Genomic DNA, 17,442 nt, shown 5'->3' with positions numbered 1-17,442 from the left:
CACGCGTATCAGTGTAGAGGCAGCACACTTCTGCATTATTATTAGTTATTGATACAGTTATTCATACAGTCATTTTCCTCTACTGAGTGAAGTTTTTCAAATCTTGAGCTCATTAAAACTGCATTGCCTCTGTGCCGCTCTTTGTGACACCAAAAAAAACAGAATTATAAGCACTATGAGCATTAAAGCGCTGCATAAATTTCTGTCTGTCACTGGGTTTTGATTTTCCCACGAGGGTCCTGATGATTCAGTATGTCAAATGCCAAAACTGTACAATCAAAGAGCTTCTGTCAGTCAGAGGAACCTCATGTTTACTTCTCTTGGTTTGTTTGTGTGAACAGGAACCGAACCAGAACTAAAATGCAAAAATGCTCTAAAAACAGCGACGGATGAACTGCAGAGGTTGCACTCTCACACCAAACTCTTCCCAGTTTCGTTATCCTCTCAGCTCTCTTGTTGCTGCACCAACACGTGCTCCTCACCACAACTTCCTGGAGGAGCTGATTGGCTAAAAGTGGTACATACCCCCGACACGCCCACTCTGCAATGCTCACTGAGGTTCCTGGCGCCAATTCCAAGCCTTTCTGCTCGAGCAATTAGAGGTTTACATCTCTGTGTGACTCCGAGCACACACACACACACACACACACACGCACACACACAAACACCCCCCCACTGGTATTAAAAAAATACACACACACGGACACACAGTCAGCACATTAGCACACGTCAGACCTGGGCTGTGCTGCGGAGGACAGCTGCCAAGAGTGACTGGCTGAGTCAAAACACATCGCTCACACCTACACACTGAGTGTTTTTATTCCACTGCTGTTTCATTGATAGGCTCTCTGTAATATGAGGTGCTAAATGCGGGAAAGCGTCAGAGATTGCTCGAAAAGGGAGCAATGATGCACAGGAAATTAAAATCCTGAGTTCTCCCTCACGGGTGGAAGAAGTTTTTCTGATCCGCAGCTTTTTCATGCTTCATGTGGCTTTTCCAAGAGCCCGCCCTTTTAACCACACACTTAACCCATAGTGGGAACTTCATCACAGACCACCTATAAGAGCTCTCCATCTTCACACCGCTAAGCCGCTGATGTACGGCGAATGTAAGACTGAATGACAGGCAAAAGCTTGTGGACACAGAAAGAGGGTTAGATAGTAAGAGAAGCTAAAATTAGGGGGAGGTTTGGGGACGCCGTGCAGCTCGTTCTGCTTAGCTGTCTTTTATACAGGCTGAAATTAAATCGCGGAAATGTAAAACTGCAGTTTTATATGATGAGTAAACACAAGGCTGCAGCGGCAGATGGCACACAGGGGGAATTCCAGCTCTGCCCTTCTGGTCGTCCACCCTAAAGCACTCAACAACGTAAACCCTCGACTTTAATCCGAGAGAAATGAAGGAAAATAAACCTGACCGGAGAACACGAGTTATAAAAAAGATATTAAACTTATGTTTTTTGGCTCTGACAGCTGCAGTACTCTGACTCCCTGCAGCAGAGACACTCCACTTGTTTGCTTAGGGGACACTTTTTACAAAACGACAGCAGCCCTACACATTTTTCCAGGACTTCAGGACATTTTCAAGGATTTTAGGATGTTTCTAGAATTTCAGTACATTTTTTGGATTTGAGGATCTCTCCAGGACTTGAGGACATTTCTAGGACTTTAAGACATTTCTGGGATTTTAGGTCATTCCAAGGATTTTAGCATGTTTCTAGGAATTTAGGACATTTCTGGGATTTTAGGACATTTTAGGATTTTGGGAAATTTCAAGATTGAAGTATGTTTCTAGAATTTCAGGACATTTTTATTAATTCATTATGTCTCCAGGACTTAAGGACATTTTTAGGATTTTAGGACATGTCTTGGATTTAAGGACATCTCTAGAATTTTAAGATGTTTTTTAAGATCTTAAGACATTTCTTGGATTTTAGGATTGAGTAGGTATATTGGCATGTTTCTAGGAATTTAGGACGTTTCTAGAAAAATTGAGGACGCTTCCAGGATTTTATAATGTTTCTCAGATTGTAGGATGTTTTAGGATTTTAGGATGTCCATCATATTGTAGGACATTTCTCTGATCTTAGGATGTTTTGAGGATTTCAGGACATTCAAGGACTTTAAGATGTTTCTGAGATTTTAGGACATTAGGAGCTTAACTAGGATGTCTGTCAGGGGTGTGGAGGATCCTCCACTGGCACTTTTTTTGATAAACAAGCTCTATTTTGATGCTGCTTTATGCATTCTGGTACCTAATGAATACTAAAAGTACAAAACCAATTCCCACTATGAATGACTATGAATATTTACTTTTATTGTGAATTATACACAATGGTTGGGGGCCAACCGGCACCCTGTCGAGGCCCAGATGTGGCCAACGGGCTGTAAGTTGGGTATCATTAGCCCCATGGAAAGGAATACAACAGTCAGAAAAGCTGCTAATGGCTCAGCTTGTTTGTTTTCGTTGTGTTTTAGAGTCACTTGATAGAGGTTAAAGTTTTAGGCTATAATGCACCGAGCGGAACTCCGGGCCCCGCTGCCAGGAAATGACCCTAATCTTTCCGAGCAGGACTGGCTCCAGAGGTGGTAATGCGTTTCCAATGAGTCAGAGAGAGCGAGGTGGTGGTGCGGCAGAGAGCAGCAGTGTGTGGTAACACAGTGGAAGGGCCATCCATTGATTATGGTAATTAACAGAGAGGAAACGTGCCTTGTTGTTTCTGCAGCGGCGCAGAGGAGAAATGAAGGAGAGAGTCTGGCTGGGAAAAAGAGAGGGCAGATGTGACGGGAAAACATAACAAGGCAAATGAAAAGAAAGGATAGAGAAGGGTGAGGAGAGGTGGAAGTTAAAATATAATGAGATGGGTGAGCTGCGAGAACAAACAAAAAAAGACAGAAATTGAAGAATACTTTCGGAAAACAAACTGATTAAACATTAAATTAAAGGAGATTTCACTGCAAATTTATGGCATGAAACATTTTCAACAGCAGCAGAAGTCCATAAACGTCTTTGGGATAAATTATCTGGGGAGCATGAATGTCTTAAGAAAAAATAGTGCCAACCTATCTCTTAGATGTCAAGATTTTTTAGGGAAAAAAGTGAAAATTTTGATTTAGAGGTAACGCTGCAGGCACATGGCAGTAGTGTAGAGTAATCATACCTCTTTACAGTATTTAAGTGTTTTTTGGGAGTATCTGTAGTTAAGTTGAGTTGTTATATTTTTGTATTTCACTTTTAGACCACTACATTTCCCTTGTAGGTTTTCTACCTTTTGAGCAAAAGTTTTCTTTGGTCATTTAGCAGCAATTTCAAAAGTATTTGCGTCTCTCGACTGCAGAGACAGCCTAGTTTTATGTGACGGCTCTCTTTATTTTTCTTTAAATTCTGTCTTTGGATCTTCACGCCCGCTCTCCTGCCAGCGAAGAGTCTCCTGGTGGCAAAAGGGGGTTCATCGTACTCTTTCCACTAACTGTTAAGATATTTCAGAACAGAGCGGTGAACCGACTAACCGGCCACGAACTGCCAGCCCTGAAGCCGGAGCGCAAGCATCCTAACAACATTATATCACATAGCCGGTAATTACTGAATCAAAGCTCAGTTGTTTAAATTCACAGAGCAGCAGCAGTGCAACTGGATCAAGGTCCAAGTCTGAATCCTGTTGCTAAATAAAGCAAGTAACATAGTGTTCAGTACAGCATGTGCTTTTAAATGCACACTTCCTTTCCACTCAAACACATATATTTCATATTTTACATCATAAAATGCAAGCTGAAGCTTTGTGCCGGTGCCCAGCAATCTTCAGAAGTGTTCCAGGACGATATAAATTTAACAAGTCTCGAGGCCACTTGTTCGTCTTTCTTTTTTAGTTTCCAGTCCTTGTTTTATTTCAATAACTCACAAGCTGGCAAGGCTGCTCTGAGGCCGGGAGGGAAGAGAGAAGGAGGAGGAAGAGAGGAAGAGGGACGGTGAGGAGAAGAAAAGACAGGAGAGAAGGGGGAGCCAAAGCCCAGCGGCTCACTGCATAAAACCTCTTACCCAGTCTCTTGGGTAGTGTGTGTGTGCGTGTGTCTGTGTGTGTGTGCGCGCGCACTCATAATGGTGGTAATTAGCTGATCAAACAGATAGACAGTGGACCAGTCTCATGTGGTGGGTGGGCTCTAATAATCCAGATCATTAGGTATGAGTGTATGTGGTTTATATGTGTCTTGTATGAATGCGTCTGTACATGTGCGGAGTTAAGTCGGTGAAATCTGCCGTTAAGCCTTAACATTGTTGGATACTACAGCCACCGCGGCGCACTAATCAGTCTCTGTGACTGTGATGTTGTTTTTTGTTAATGGTCTGTGTCACCGGAGGGAAAAAAAGCTTTTCTCAACATGCATTTAGTTTTTTCATTAAAATTTTAGTGTGGAAAATGCAGCAATAAAGAGGTTTTTTTCAAATACACTTTCTGTTTCTAATGTAGAGAAATAATTGTGTCCTGCTACTTTTTGCTGTTAAAGGCATCCAATTCAACAGAAAGCCCCAAAATAAAGAATAAAATTAGCTCTGTTATTGAGGGGTATGTCGCTGAAATGATCCTTGTCCAGACAAAGGGCACTTTTTCCACTAATGAAACTACATGTTTTTAATGGCTGTAGCATGCCCTAAAAGGTGAATACTATATGTCTTGTACATAATTTTATGCACATTTTACTTGCCAAAAATAGTTTGATTCTTGTAAAAAAAAAAAAAAAAAAAAAACAACACGACAACTTAAAATAAAGTTTTAACAGCAGGCTTTATGCCGGAAGCAATATACAAAACAAAAAAATCTAAGGAAGAAAATTTTGATTGTTTTCTTGTCTATTTCTTGTGTCATATTCTTTCAAATTCACATTTCATTTTGCCAAAATTTCTGAAATTTGAACACACTCATAACATAATGTAATATAACCGCCCTGCTGCTGGAAACGAATGCTGACAGATTTTGGAGCAGAGAGGAGGAAAAACCTTCTGCTTAGAAGTGATGAATTTACAGCTCACAGCAACTTAATTCAACAAAGTCTCTGGCTTTTGTTTGAAATCTTGTGTCACTAAAAATGTTGCATTATTCCAACGTATTGTTAGCGCAGTTAGCCTGTTCACTATATTACATGAATGCCGTTTACATGACATCTGAATGTCCTGCTGAGCCCGTTCAACCTTTGAAACATGACATGAAAAACTGTCATACAGACAGAAAGTAGAAAGTAATGGCGTGGGATCCGAGTTCACGCCTGAATATGCTCGTCATGTTGGGACTGACCAGACGCAGGCCTGCAAATTAAATTAGGCCCCAACTGCTAGTTAAAGAAACCAGGCTCTAACTTATATAAGCGGCCCACACCAGGAGTAAAATCCACCTCCCACTGTATCCCACTGAGCGGGATAAAAGTCCTCTCAGCATGTGTCACCTGTCCCATCGCCGCCACGTCCCTCTAATGACATTTACAAGCTGACTGATGGGACAATGACCAGATTGCTGTGTTTGTGCTCGGCCGTTTGATCAGCAGAGACCCACCCTGTCGCTGCTCTGATGTCATTCATGGTGGCAAAATACCGCACGTGTTGACATGTCTGGAAAAAAAAAACATTGCTCCCTGATCTAATAGAAGGAGAAAGAACTGCAACATGATTTGGCAGCGAAACAAGGATTCCTTTATGCAGTTAACCCAAATGTATGTTTTTAAACACATAATATTTGTTCCTGACGATTCAGATGCCATTTTTGGGTAAAATACAGCGTGTGAATATTTACATTTTGTCACACTTGAAGTCCTACGGGATTGTAAATTGTAGAAGAAACAAACATGCTAAAAAAAACTTGCATATACTGTAAGTCACTTTTTTTGGGTCCTCTCCAAGTCCTAATAAGCCTCCCCTGTTTCTGAACAGCATCAGTGTGTTTCTGTTTGTGAAGTGCGACGATGGCGGGCATTTGAGGAGGAACGAGACGAACCAGCAGATAAGCAGGGAGAGGATGTGGACGAGTCATTACACCCGACACTGCCACAGCAGGAGAGAGAGGGAGACAGCGAGCGACAGGGAGATGAAGGGAGGCCCATTTGTTCCAGTTCATTATCTGATGTGATTGAGCTCAAAGAGACAAATTTCTGATGACAGCCTGAGCCTCTGACCTCAAAGGGATTTTGTATGGAAAAGCAAAAACAAAACAAACAATAATTACTGCGCTATAAATTATCAGCAAGGATTCTGGCACGCCGTAAAGCCTCACACAGTGTAACCCATTTCTGTGACACAATGTTGCAGAAAACTGCAACCTGTCTGCAATTACTGCAACCAAATTGTTGTCCAATTAGAGAGAGAAAGACTGGTATGCATGCTCAATCATCCATATTCTACTGCTGTCAACAAATCCCATGAAAAGACCGTGAAAAAAAAAAAAAAAAAACATGTTGGGCTGTGAGAAAATACCCATACATGAGGATATTACAACATTATGTTTTGTGATATTAAATCAATTCTCAAACTACTGTGTCAATTTTTGTATTTAATAGTTTGCAAAGATTTGTGGCAGCGGTTTATTTGGTGTTTAAGCCCCAAACCACTAGATCTATCAGTACTGTAATCTATCTTTAGACATTCGACTCCTTCACTCCAACATAACAACATGTCACAAGAGTAAACACAAAGAATCCATGAAACAAGCAGAGTAATGAAAAACACAGTTAAAAAAAAAAAAAAAAGGATTTTAAAGCCACAATACATTCACCAGACACTATTTGGTACACCCTGCTAGTCGCGGGTTGGTCCCCCTTTTGCCTTCAGAACTGCCTTAACTCTTCGTTGCATAGATGCCTTACCTTAAGCACACACACTGTTAAAAAAGGCAATTTTCAAGGTATTCCAGGACTTAATTTTTCCCCCTCAAAATGAAAGTACTTCACTCACTTCACGGACCTTATGCTAACTATGACGTACAGTCTGTGTTGTGATGAAGTCCAACATGACATATTTGTTGAGGTTGGCAGTTCAGCATAATAAGATGCCACTAAAACATTTTAAAGTATTGCCATGCTACATGCCACTTCAATTACTTTATGTGTACTGCATAAAGTACTCTTTTGGTACCAGTATCACTTGCTGTAGTAATTCCTTAAACACTACCCAGCCCTAGTTCTCTGTGCATTCAAAACCTAATATGTCTTTTTTTCCTCTGTGCAAAATCTATTAAAAACACATCACTGAGCCACACTTGCACTGGGAGACATGTTTCTTCATTACCATGAACTCACACTGTAGTTTATTTTGTTAGTAAACCTCAGAAACACCATCCTGCTGCTGTCAACACTCACATACGCACCACCTTTGGATTCATCTGCAGCTCAAAACAGTCCCCCCAAAAAAGCACTCTTTACGCCTATTGAGTAACATTTCCTTTAAACGACATAGCCCAGTTGTTTTAGAGACAAACTAAATATATCAGTAAATTATATATATTTTGACCATTTCGTAAGTGGGAACTAACCATAGGCTTAAGGCTGAGTGCCACAAATGGTAGAGGTTAGAAGGTATTGAGAGATGGAATTGGATTGCTGGTTTTGGTCAAATTAAGGGAAAAAAAAAGAAAACAACACACCAGCCTTATCTTTGTCATCCCTGTGAAAACTGGAGTGGCATCACTTTTCTGGGGCTTTTATGCTTTCAGACGCCCTTTACAAGTATTTAGATTTAAACCTTTGACACCAGAGCAAATTGGTGCAATTTCTTTCAAAAGCACGTGAAAATAGGCAATTAATAACTTGGCACAAAATGTTCCACAAAGTGCAAAAAAAAAAAAAAGTTTATTTTGAAAAAACATTTTTTAAAAAAGCTTCAGAAAATAGTAGGGGATAACTTTTTATAATAATAATAGTTATTAAATATCCAAAATTACATTATGTTTATGCTTATTTTTGGGTAATTTATCTTTTGCCGCTTATTGCTTTTGTCCCATGTTTTCAATCATTCACGTAATTGTTCACGTTTCAAAGTAATAATGGATAATGTAGCCGTCTCTCATAACCTTAGGTGCAAAAGTCCTGGTGTCTCCTCTGGCAAAAAGCAAAATGTATGGAACTTTGAGCCGGAAAACATTTAAATATGTTGACAAGAGAGAAAGGAGCAATGCAGCCGAGGCGGAGCAGCTCATTAATGCAAACCGAGTCCGCAAATAGAAGGTGAAAAAGACCCAAAAAAAGCATTTGAAAATGGGGCGGGGCTGACGGAGCTGACATCCACATATATAAATCAAAACGCCACAGGAAAATGAATGGTCTTCAACCACCACAAAATAGGGCCTCACTTGTGTATGACAGCTGCGAGTGACCGCACTCACTCCAAAACATCAGCAGAAACGAGTGAAGTGCGGCGGTCAGCGGCGGGCCGGCACTGCGTGCTTTCTGTGCTAATGTATTCGATGTCTCGTTAACTAACGCCTGTCAGAGTAAGAAAAAAAAAAACCCTCACTTCAGTCACTGTGAGCGTGCAGGCCGGCCACACAGAACACACTCTTTCTCTGCCCGGACCCACTCTGTTTGCCAGGAAACCATTCCCTCTGAGCTGTAAGCAAATAGCCCCTGAGCGGTGGGGGAGCCGGTGATCAATGAGCTGTGGACAGGGTGGCAGCAGACAGCTAGTTAGTTCAGCTGATAATGCTCTGACAGAGAGCAGCAAAGACACTTTCAGGCTGATGAAGCAAAGATCCCCTGTGTACGTCCGTGTCTCTGTGGTTGGTACAAGCTGGACGAGTGACAAGACCCCCTGCCTGCCTGCCTGCCTGCGTTTACGTGGGTTTCTCAGGGGTGTGCGTCCAACAAACTCTGTGAGTTTAAATCTTTCTGTGATTCATTGTTAATGTTGGCAAGGCTTTACATTTTCTTTCAAGCCTTTCATGTGTTGTTGTTCGTATTCATCTTAAAGAGACAATTTGAACCAAAATCGGTAATACATAGCAAAAAAATAGTTCCTACTACAAGGTTTGTGGATTATCTTGAGTAACCAGGTTATGATTTCTGGAAAGAGACATTGCAGTTGAATTATTGAAATATATTTTTTGGTGCTTTGAGCTAGGGCTGTGCGATATGATGATATATATTGTCTGATGATAAAAAACAAAAAAGTCTGTTTTGTTTGATCCTTTGATATTATGCTATATTGTTTATTTCGTTGAAGTCATCTGATAATGCTTTGTGTCCAAACGAACTGGACTATGGATTCAGCACAAGACGCTGACACCGACTGGCCTGCTCAAAACGAGGAGGCGCTCGTACCCAACAGAACTTCTGTCGTGTGGGCGTGGTTTGGGTATGAACTGTGAGACACAGGAATGGGTGATTATATGAATATACTCGATATATTGCAGCCTGTTCCATGTACGATGTTTAAAATGACTCAATAACGAACCTCAGCGATAAAATGTCTCGTTCTGTATACCATTGCTATCATGTCTTTCTCTTGGCTAGAAATGTATCTAAATATGTGCAAATCTACTATCGGTTTCACAAATTTTTAAACAATTTAGGCAAAATCTTGTCAAATCCTATTCTTTAAGACATAAAGAGGAGAGAAAACAGATTAGATCAGACTGAGAAAATAGATCTGATTTGTTTGTCTCTCAGGGCTTCCTTACTTTTACGTTACTGATTAAATTAAGCTATTTCTTGTGTGAATGTGTATAGTTATGTGTGCAAATGGATGTGTGTGCGATCATCAGTGCCTTGGTGGCCTTTTCCTGCCGTTAACGCGCAATCCTTCGCAGGCGAGTGTGTGTTCTGCACAGTCATGTGAAAAAGACGGACAGAGAGGAGAGTGGCAGTCACACCGTGTGCTCTCCTTCAACACTCCTGTGACGAGCGAGCGTGACGAGGAAGGAAAGAGAGCACCGAGGCCTTACCCTGCTGTGACGTTACTATGCACAAAAACAAAATTAATGGTCGGCTCTAAGAGAAATAGAAAACGTCTAACGTCACCTGCAGAAATGTTGGGAGAAGAAAGTCTTTTTTAATGAACAGCTTCTCTGTCAGAGGTGAGCAGGTTGAGCTAAATTGGAAGACAGTTCCCAGGATGCCTCAGATGTACAGATTTTGCCCTGAACAGAGCTCACCTGTCATTATTTTCCACTGAAATCAGCCCTGTAGTCATTTAAGTTAACCCTTTGAAACCTAAATTGGTGTGATTTCCTTCAAAAACATCGAAAGAAAGCAATGAGCAGTGAAAAAAGAAATGACCCAAAATAATCAAGAAAGTGGTAAAAAAGTAATTAAAAAAATTACCGGAAAATTTACCTGAAAAACAACAATAAACAAGGCAAACAAGACTTTGAAAAAGTGCATAAAATCTTAACATAACATATTTTTATTTTTTTATTATTCATTTTTATTTTTAATTATACACAGTTCTTACTTATTTTTTTTCCTAGCTTTTTTTTTTTATTAGAAATTGGACTGCAAGAAAATGACATAAAAATTAGGAGGGAAAATAATTTAAAAAGGATTTGACTTGTAAAAAGTGCTTCAAATCATAATACCTTTGTAAGTTAATTTTAGAAATGTAATTGTTATGATTAGAAATACAGGTTTTCCACTAGCTTTTTTCTTTGCCTCCCAAGACATTTTTTCCTAGCTTTTTAAAAATAATTTTCTAAATCGACTAATTTCCTCAGCTCTCTCTTGCCGAGCTGTTAATTGCCCTTTTTCCCATGTTTTTGAAAGAAATCACACCAATTTGCTAAGAGCGCAAAGGTTTAAAAGCTTGTGAAAGGCATCTGAAAGCACCACAAGAAAAGTGATGTCGCTCCAGGTTTCAAAGTCACGTCTGTGTTCGCTGAGTGGGCACATAACTCATTACTAAATTTCTAGGATAAAAAAAACAGGACAGGTGCAGAGTGCGTCTTTTCTAACACTCCTACCCAGACGCCACTGCTTTGTGTTTACACGTGAGAAAACTTCTGCAGTCAAACTAGGTGATCACGTCTTGCTTAACCCCTTGACTACTCCCTCCCCTGTCTTTCAAGGACACTGTAAGCACTGTAATTATGACACACTTGAGACACACGGAGAACATATGAGGTCAGGGGGAGTCCGCAGCGTCTATGTGTACACGTGGATTATCCACCTGTGCAGCTGTAGGCAGTAAGAAAGCAAAGTACACAAGTTGGAGGAACATATAATGGGCTCTGGATGTACTGCATTCCTTCCTATGCAGCAGTGAGTGCACGCACGCAGAGATAACAAACCAAAGAGCACTGATGTTACACACCAGTAATTGTTGTCTTCTGAATACAGTTGCACCAGTGATTCGCTGTACATTTGCAGGGGTTATTTGGGTTATTTGCTTCATTGCCAGCGATAGTGCATCCGGCTTTTTAACGGGTAAGAAAATAGGAGAGATTAAGTGTAATTTTCCACTAGCAAAGAGGCTCTTTTTTTTCTCAAGCGGAAAATATGTTGTTTTACTGCTGTGCAGGAGCCTCGGGGCTTTATTTACAGAAAGCTACACAGCCAAAACAGGTAAAAGTTAAGAGGTTTGGATCCTGATTGACACCTAGTGTTTCCAAATTCTGAACCAGTGAGGGCTAATGTTTAAGTGCTCGTTTATGTTCAGCATTACATATGGAGATGGATGGAGCCTTTGTCTATTCTTTATGTCTGTATTTGTGAATTTCTGGGAGGACTAACACTGGAGATGGTGGGAGCAGTGCCGCTACACCATGCACGCAACTGCTTAAAACAAAGAGTAGCGTTGAAGTCAAGAGTGCTCACTGCATACTGCAGCATCAGCCTTTAAGGTACCGGTCCTGATGCTGTATTATTTGACTGTTATAACCTGTCGACGGTGCTATGCGCTACATTGGAAATAGTTTACGTTATTAGGAGATGTATGAATTATTGTAGCCCAAATGGAGTTACAGCTGACACTTATTATTCAGCTCCTGCTGAGCTGTAATGTGCATAGGTGCGAGTCACCATCTGTTGTATGTTTCTATGCGGCACAAACTGCCCTCTGGGACAAATACTTAAACTGAACTGAACTGAACTGAAAAATATGTGGACCAAACATCCCCAGAAACACACTGACCAGCAAAAAAAGGAACAGAAAACAAAAGAGAACAAGTGTTTTACTTGAAGCAATCTCAGTCAACTCTGGGGTCTCTGACTGATAATTCGAATCTCCAACTTTTGAGGGGCAGCCCGAACTTCCAACAACTTCCTCCGCCCTCGCCTCGTTTTTTGTTGTCTAAAACGTTTGACTCCACCCTCAGTGCCATCTGTTGGCTGTATTTATGCTTCCATAAAAGGACGCATGAAAGGATATGGACATTGACGTTTACAATGTTTGAAAAAGATGCATCTATTTATATAAACAAAGAATAAATGGCCTTAAATCTCTGGATAGTGATGAGACAACGCAGATTAAATTACTTAAACTGTGCCGCAGATTAATTCAATGGGTTGGATTCAATGCCGCCAAGATGAACATTTCTTTGTTTTTATGTCAGAAGAGAAGATGGATGAAATGTGATATATATATATATATGTATAAATGCATCATACATCTGTGCAGTTTTAGAAATTCACTGCTGCTGTTGACATGACCAAATTCCCAGTTCTTACTTTACCGCCTGTGTGCAATTAAACACACTATATATACACATGGCTGCATACAACCACCAAAAAAATGTGCATGCCACACTGTTTATACGCACATGTGTGTGAGGTGTGTGCATGCATGTGTGTGTGTGAGAGTGTGTGTGTGTGTGTGTGTGTGTGTGTGTGTGCTGCAGCAGCTATGTCAGCAGCAGCCCTGTAGCACCAGGTGAGATTTATGAGGTGTAAAGAATGCTTGCCTCTAGTGATGGGAGACTGATCCCACCTTCTCGCCTGCCTGTGCCCCTAACTAACACCTCGCCTGGCTCCTCCTAAAGACGTGCACTGACACACACACAGCTGCACTGTAAACGCACAGTACCCACGGATACGTGCACGGTGACCCCTGAACCCTAAAGTGTGAGTCTAATGTCTGCACCGCCCCCATCTCTGCTCTGAGAGACTCGCTTCCTGCAGCAAAACACACCTTCTAATATATCCCCCTTTACCCCAGTTCCACCCCTTACAACCATTTTTTCCCCCCGTTCACGAAATCTCTCCTCCTTCTGTAGAGAAATCGCACATATTCTGGCCTTTGTCGAACCAAAGAGCACACTGTCCGGCGGGGGAGAGAAATGCTCGACTTGAAAGCGGCTCTGAAAGGTCACTGCAGGAGCCAGTGAGAAGGGAGCACGTTTCACAGCTTTTACAAGCATCATGAATCATCGAGGCTTCTCACTTTACGGGCTGACATTGTAGATGCTCTCGCCCCTGACACAAAGTATAGAGTTGCATTTTCTCTTGCAGTTGCTACATATTCTATAGCTTAAGCAAGCAAGTAAACGCATAGGTATATATTTTGGATGCAGCATTTGTACCTTGGGATGTTGGTATCGTGTTTTTTTGGCACTGATCTGATTCCATATTATGAGTATCTGCTGATACTGAGCCTGATCTCATATTTACCTAAGTGTTTTTAAAGCTGGAGTGTGATACTTTTGTCTCCCTCCTCTGGCAGTGAGAGTGATCACACGAACACTGTCAACACATGCGTGTAAGGTATGCCTGCAGGTGAGTTTGGTGCATCTCCCCGCCGCCAGGAGAGCTCTCTTTTAATCGGTTTTTAACTAAAATCCTTTCCTGAATGCAAGTTTTTATATGAAGCATCCACTCCAGGAACTTCTCTTGGATGCTTATAGGATTTTCCGCCATACTCCAAGCTACCGTTCTAACTTCGATCCAATATCTTTAAAATAATGAATAAAAGATACTTAATATCATTTTTGATACCACGGGGAAAAACTGACATTGTGGGAATGCAGTTTTTAACAGGGATTCAAGACTGCCTGCTGCCAACAGTGAAGGGAAAAAACATGTACTAACATCAATAAGTTAGAAAATCCAAAATACATTAAAAATGTCAAATTGGTGATCCAACACTCAATTAAATCTGACACCTTTCACACACTGCACAACAGCATAAAATACCATACATGAAGACTGACTGGCAACAACAAACATTTACTCAAAGCAGCTGTAACTCTGGTCAAACTAGGTCAATTACCTTTCTTACTGTAAAGGGGTCAGAGGTCAACAACTTGAATGTCAATTATTTACCAAAGATTCATAACTCATCATATCACAGGCAAATATTTACAACAGTAACACTGACTTTTCACATCCTCTTCCACATGCTGCATTGATCGTCACACACAAAGAGGGGCTGCAACAACACTGACAGCTCGCTGCATGTTCTCACTCTGTGTCCAGTACCCCCACTTCAACCTGCGGCTGACACCAGTCCGCTTTGGTCCAGTGTGAGCCCTCCACCAATAAAGCCGTTCTCACCAAACATCTGTCCAAACAACTCTGGGGGTTATTCCCGCCTTACTCTGCCCGAGCTGCTATGCATTATCTGCCTCTGCTGCTTCCCTAATGCTGCGGGGACTTAGAGCGGGATTAAAGCACAATTATGCGCTTCCGCATTCGCTCCAGCTGTGAGGAGCAAGAGGGGGAGAGCCATTCAAAAAAAGGTTGATTGCTGAAGATGCTTTGTGGAGTCGTAGAAACAGAATTTACAGAAGAGTCTCTGAATCTGAAATCAGCATATTGTGCTACATCACACCAGACATCTGAGGGTTATTTCAATTTCCTGTCTTGCGGAAAAACCTCTTACTTAAAACCACCTCACACGACAAATGAATCAATGTGTGAGGCAACAGTGTCAAATATAAATCAGCTGAACTAAGTGAAAAAGGAACTACTACAAGAAATGAATGAGTGTCTACTATTAGTTTTACTTTGTGGCTTACCGTTAGAGGGTTAAAAAAACATTTTAAGGGATTAAACCGAGTAAATCAAACTGAAACTGTATGCAGTGGAAGTGAAACCCTAATAATACCTGCAATAACTCAGTCGGAGTCAGTGAACATGCACTACAGCAGGGAGACTCAACTTGCTTTGCATGGGGGCCACTTTTGGAAAATGACAGGAAGCCAGGGGCCCGTCACAGCAGCAGCAGGATTTTAGGATGTTTCTAGGATATTAGGATGTTTGCAAGATTATCGGACGTTTCTAGAATTTTTAGATGTTTTTAAAAGCCTTAGACATTATTAGGCTTTTGGGACATTCCTCGGATTTTAGCATGTTTAAAGGATTTTAGGACGTTTCTAGGATTTGGGGGAATTTCTAAAATGTCAGGAAGTTCCTTGAACTTTAAGGATGTTTGTAGGGTTTTGGGACATTTCTCTGATATTAGGACATTCTTAGTAGTTTAGGACACTAGGGGCTTAACTAGGACCTCTGTAGGTGTGTGCTAGGGATCATCCACTGGCAGTCTTTTGATAAACAAGCTCTGTTTTGAAGCTACTTTATACACTCTGGCACCTTTTGTAAAGTAAAAGCATAAAAACAATGCCTAGTGTGAATCACATCATTCTTATTGTGAATTAGAAAATGTTCAGGGGGGCCATCCGGCACCCTTTTGGGGGCCAGATTTGGCCTGCGGGCTGTAAGTTGAGCATCACTAATCTATAAAGCTGAGTGAGGCGGAGCTTCAGTGTGTGAGCATATGAGGCTCAGATCATACACAACAAATCACTGTGCACAATTAAAGGATGAGGATGGTGCAAAGGATGAAGAAAATGAAACATTATCCAAACCAGCCGCTTGCTGAGTCTATGATGCACACACACACACACACACACACACACACACAATAAACATACATGAGCTAAACACATGGAGAAGATGGGCATAGAACATAACGTACCAGTCATATTGTATGTGTTTGTGTGCGGTTAATGATTTCCTCGGGCCTCCTGCGTTGTGTGGTCTGCCGTGTCTCCGCCCTGCAAGAAATAAAAAGAGGATTGTTAGGGTGGGTGAGCGGCAGAGACAGAGGGCGGAGGGAGGAGGAAGGGAGGGATATAGCATATAGAAAACAAACAAGGCCGTACAGTACAAAGGGCAGCAAGGACAGCCACCCGCCTCCTGCTGCAATCCCCCTCTTTTCCCTCTGTCCTCATTCTTCATGCTAACTTCTGCTTCTCTCTTCCTCCTTCATCTGCTCCCTTCATCTTTCTTCTCAATTCAAAGACCTTGTTTTCACTCCCTGCCTCTTTCTCTCCTTTATTCCACTTCCGCTCCATCGACTTCTTCCCTCGCTTCTCTCTCCCCTCACCCCCTCCTCTGTGAAAATCTAACTCTCGCCTCAGAAGCCTCGGCCTGTTTACCTCACAGTCAGACATGAAAGCCAAACATTTATCTATGGGCCTGCGTCACAGTCATGCTATAATGGGAGCAGAAACATCCTCCTACAGCTAGCATTACTGGATTTAATGTCAGCACTGGAGCTGGAGACTGACTGACTGACATCAGGCAGACGTTAGCGTGCACGCCACAGACATCTGCTACCTGTAGGGTCACACTTTGATGTTAACTAGCCTGTCATCTCAGATGAGACGCTGATGCAGCACTTTTGTGATTTCCATATAGTAAACAATTAGGGGAATATACTAATTTGCTTTCTTTTAGAGTGAAATGAGAGAAAAATATATCAATATCATATCTGTGCGCTAAGTTTGGAGCTGGAGTCATTGCATGTTTAACCTAGCTTAGCCTTAACACTGGGCACAGGGAAAGCAACTAACATCTCTGTCAAAGTGGGAAAAATACACAATAACAATACAAGATTGTAGCCCAGATTTTCTGCTTACAGGTACTTTTGAATTCCCCAGATCAGCTAAGCTAGCTGCGCTAATACCAGCTATAAATTTCTAAATTTCAATCTGGTTAATGACTTAATAATGTACTTATTTGCTTACTGACTGAGAGTGAAATGAGGAAAAACATATCAAAATCATGGCTGTGTGCAAAGTATGGAGCTGCAGTCATCAAATGTTAAGCCTTGCCTGGCATCAAGATTAGGCACAGAGAAAACAGCTAACATCTCTGTGAAAGAGATAAAAATGCATCAACTAACAACTCTAAAAATGTCTTATGCCTAATTAAAAATACACAGATTTAGCCAAGATTTTCTGTTTGCCAATAGTTTTTGGAAGCCCAAGATAAGCTAAACTCTAGCTGCGCCATCATCAGCTATGAATCGCCAAATTTACATTCTGTTAACAACTAGGGGAACATACTTGTCCACTTCCTTTCAGAAGAGTAAAATGGGCGGGGGGCAGTCATGGTGTATGCATGGAGCTGTCATCATGTTTTGCTTAGCATAATGACTGTAGGCACGGAAAAACGACTAACATCTCTGTGAAAGTGAGAAAAATGAACCAACTAATGATTTTAAAAATGTCTTATGCCTGATTAACACTACAT

At 41.3% G+C, this 17,442-nt stretch overlaps 1 protein-coding gene across 2 annotated transcripts in view; it reads right to left on the bottom strand.

Moving 5' to 3' along the window:
• thrab (thyroid hormone receptor alpha b) overlaps positions 1 to 17,442 on the bottom strand; it is a 198,316-nt gene that overhangs the window by 100,313 nt on the left and 80,561 nt on the right. For both annotated transcript variants that reach the window (XM_042507811.2, XM_042507813.2), the window contains exon 3: positions 15,881 to 15,959. The gene's annotated coding sequence lies outside the window, so the exon portion shown is untranslated. The remainder of the gene's footprint in view (positions 1 to 15,880; positions 15,960 to 17,442) is intronic.

The sequence above is a fragment of the Plectropomus leopardus genome, chromosome 19 (assembly GCF_026936395.1).
Source record: "Plectropomus leopardus strain MGB_pleo_1.0 chromosome 19, ASM2693639v1, whole genome shotgun sequence".
NCBI lineage: Eukaryota > Metazoa > Chordata > Actinopteri > Perciformes > Serranidae > Plectropomus > Plectropomus leopardus.
Note: the sequence above shows the minus strand (reverse complement) of the source record. Positions and strands in the feature narration are given on the sequence as shown.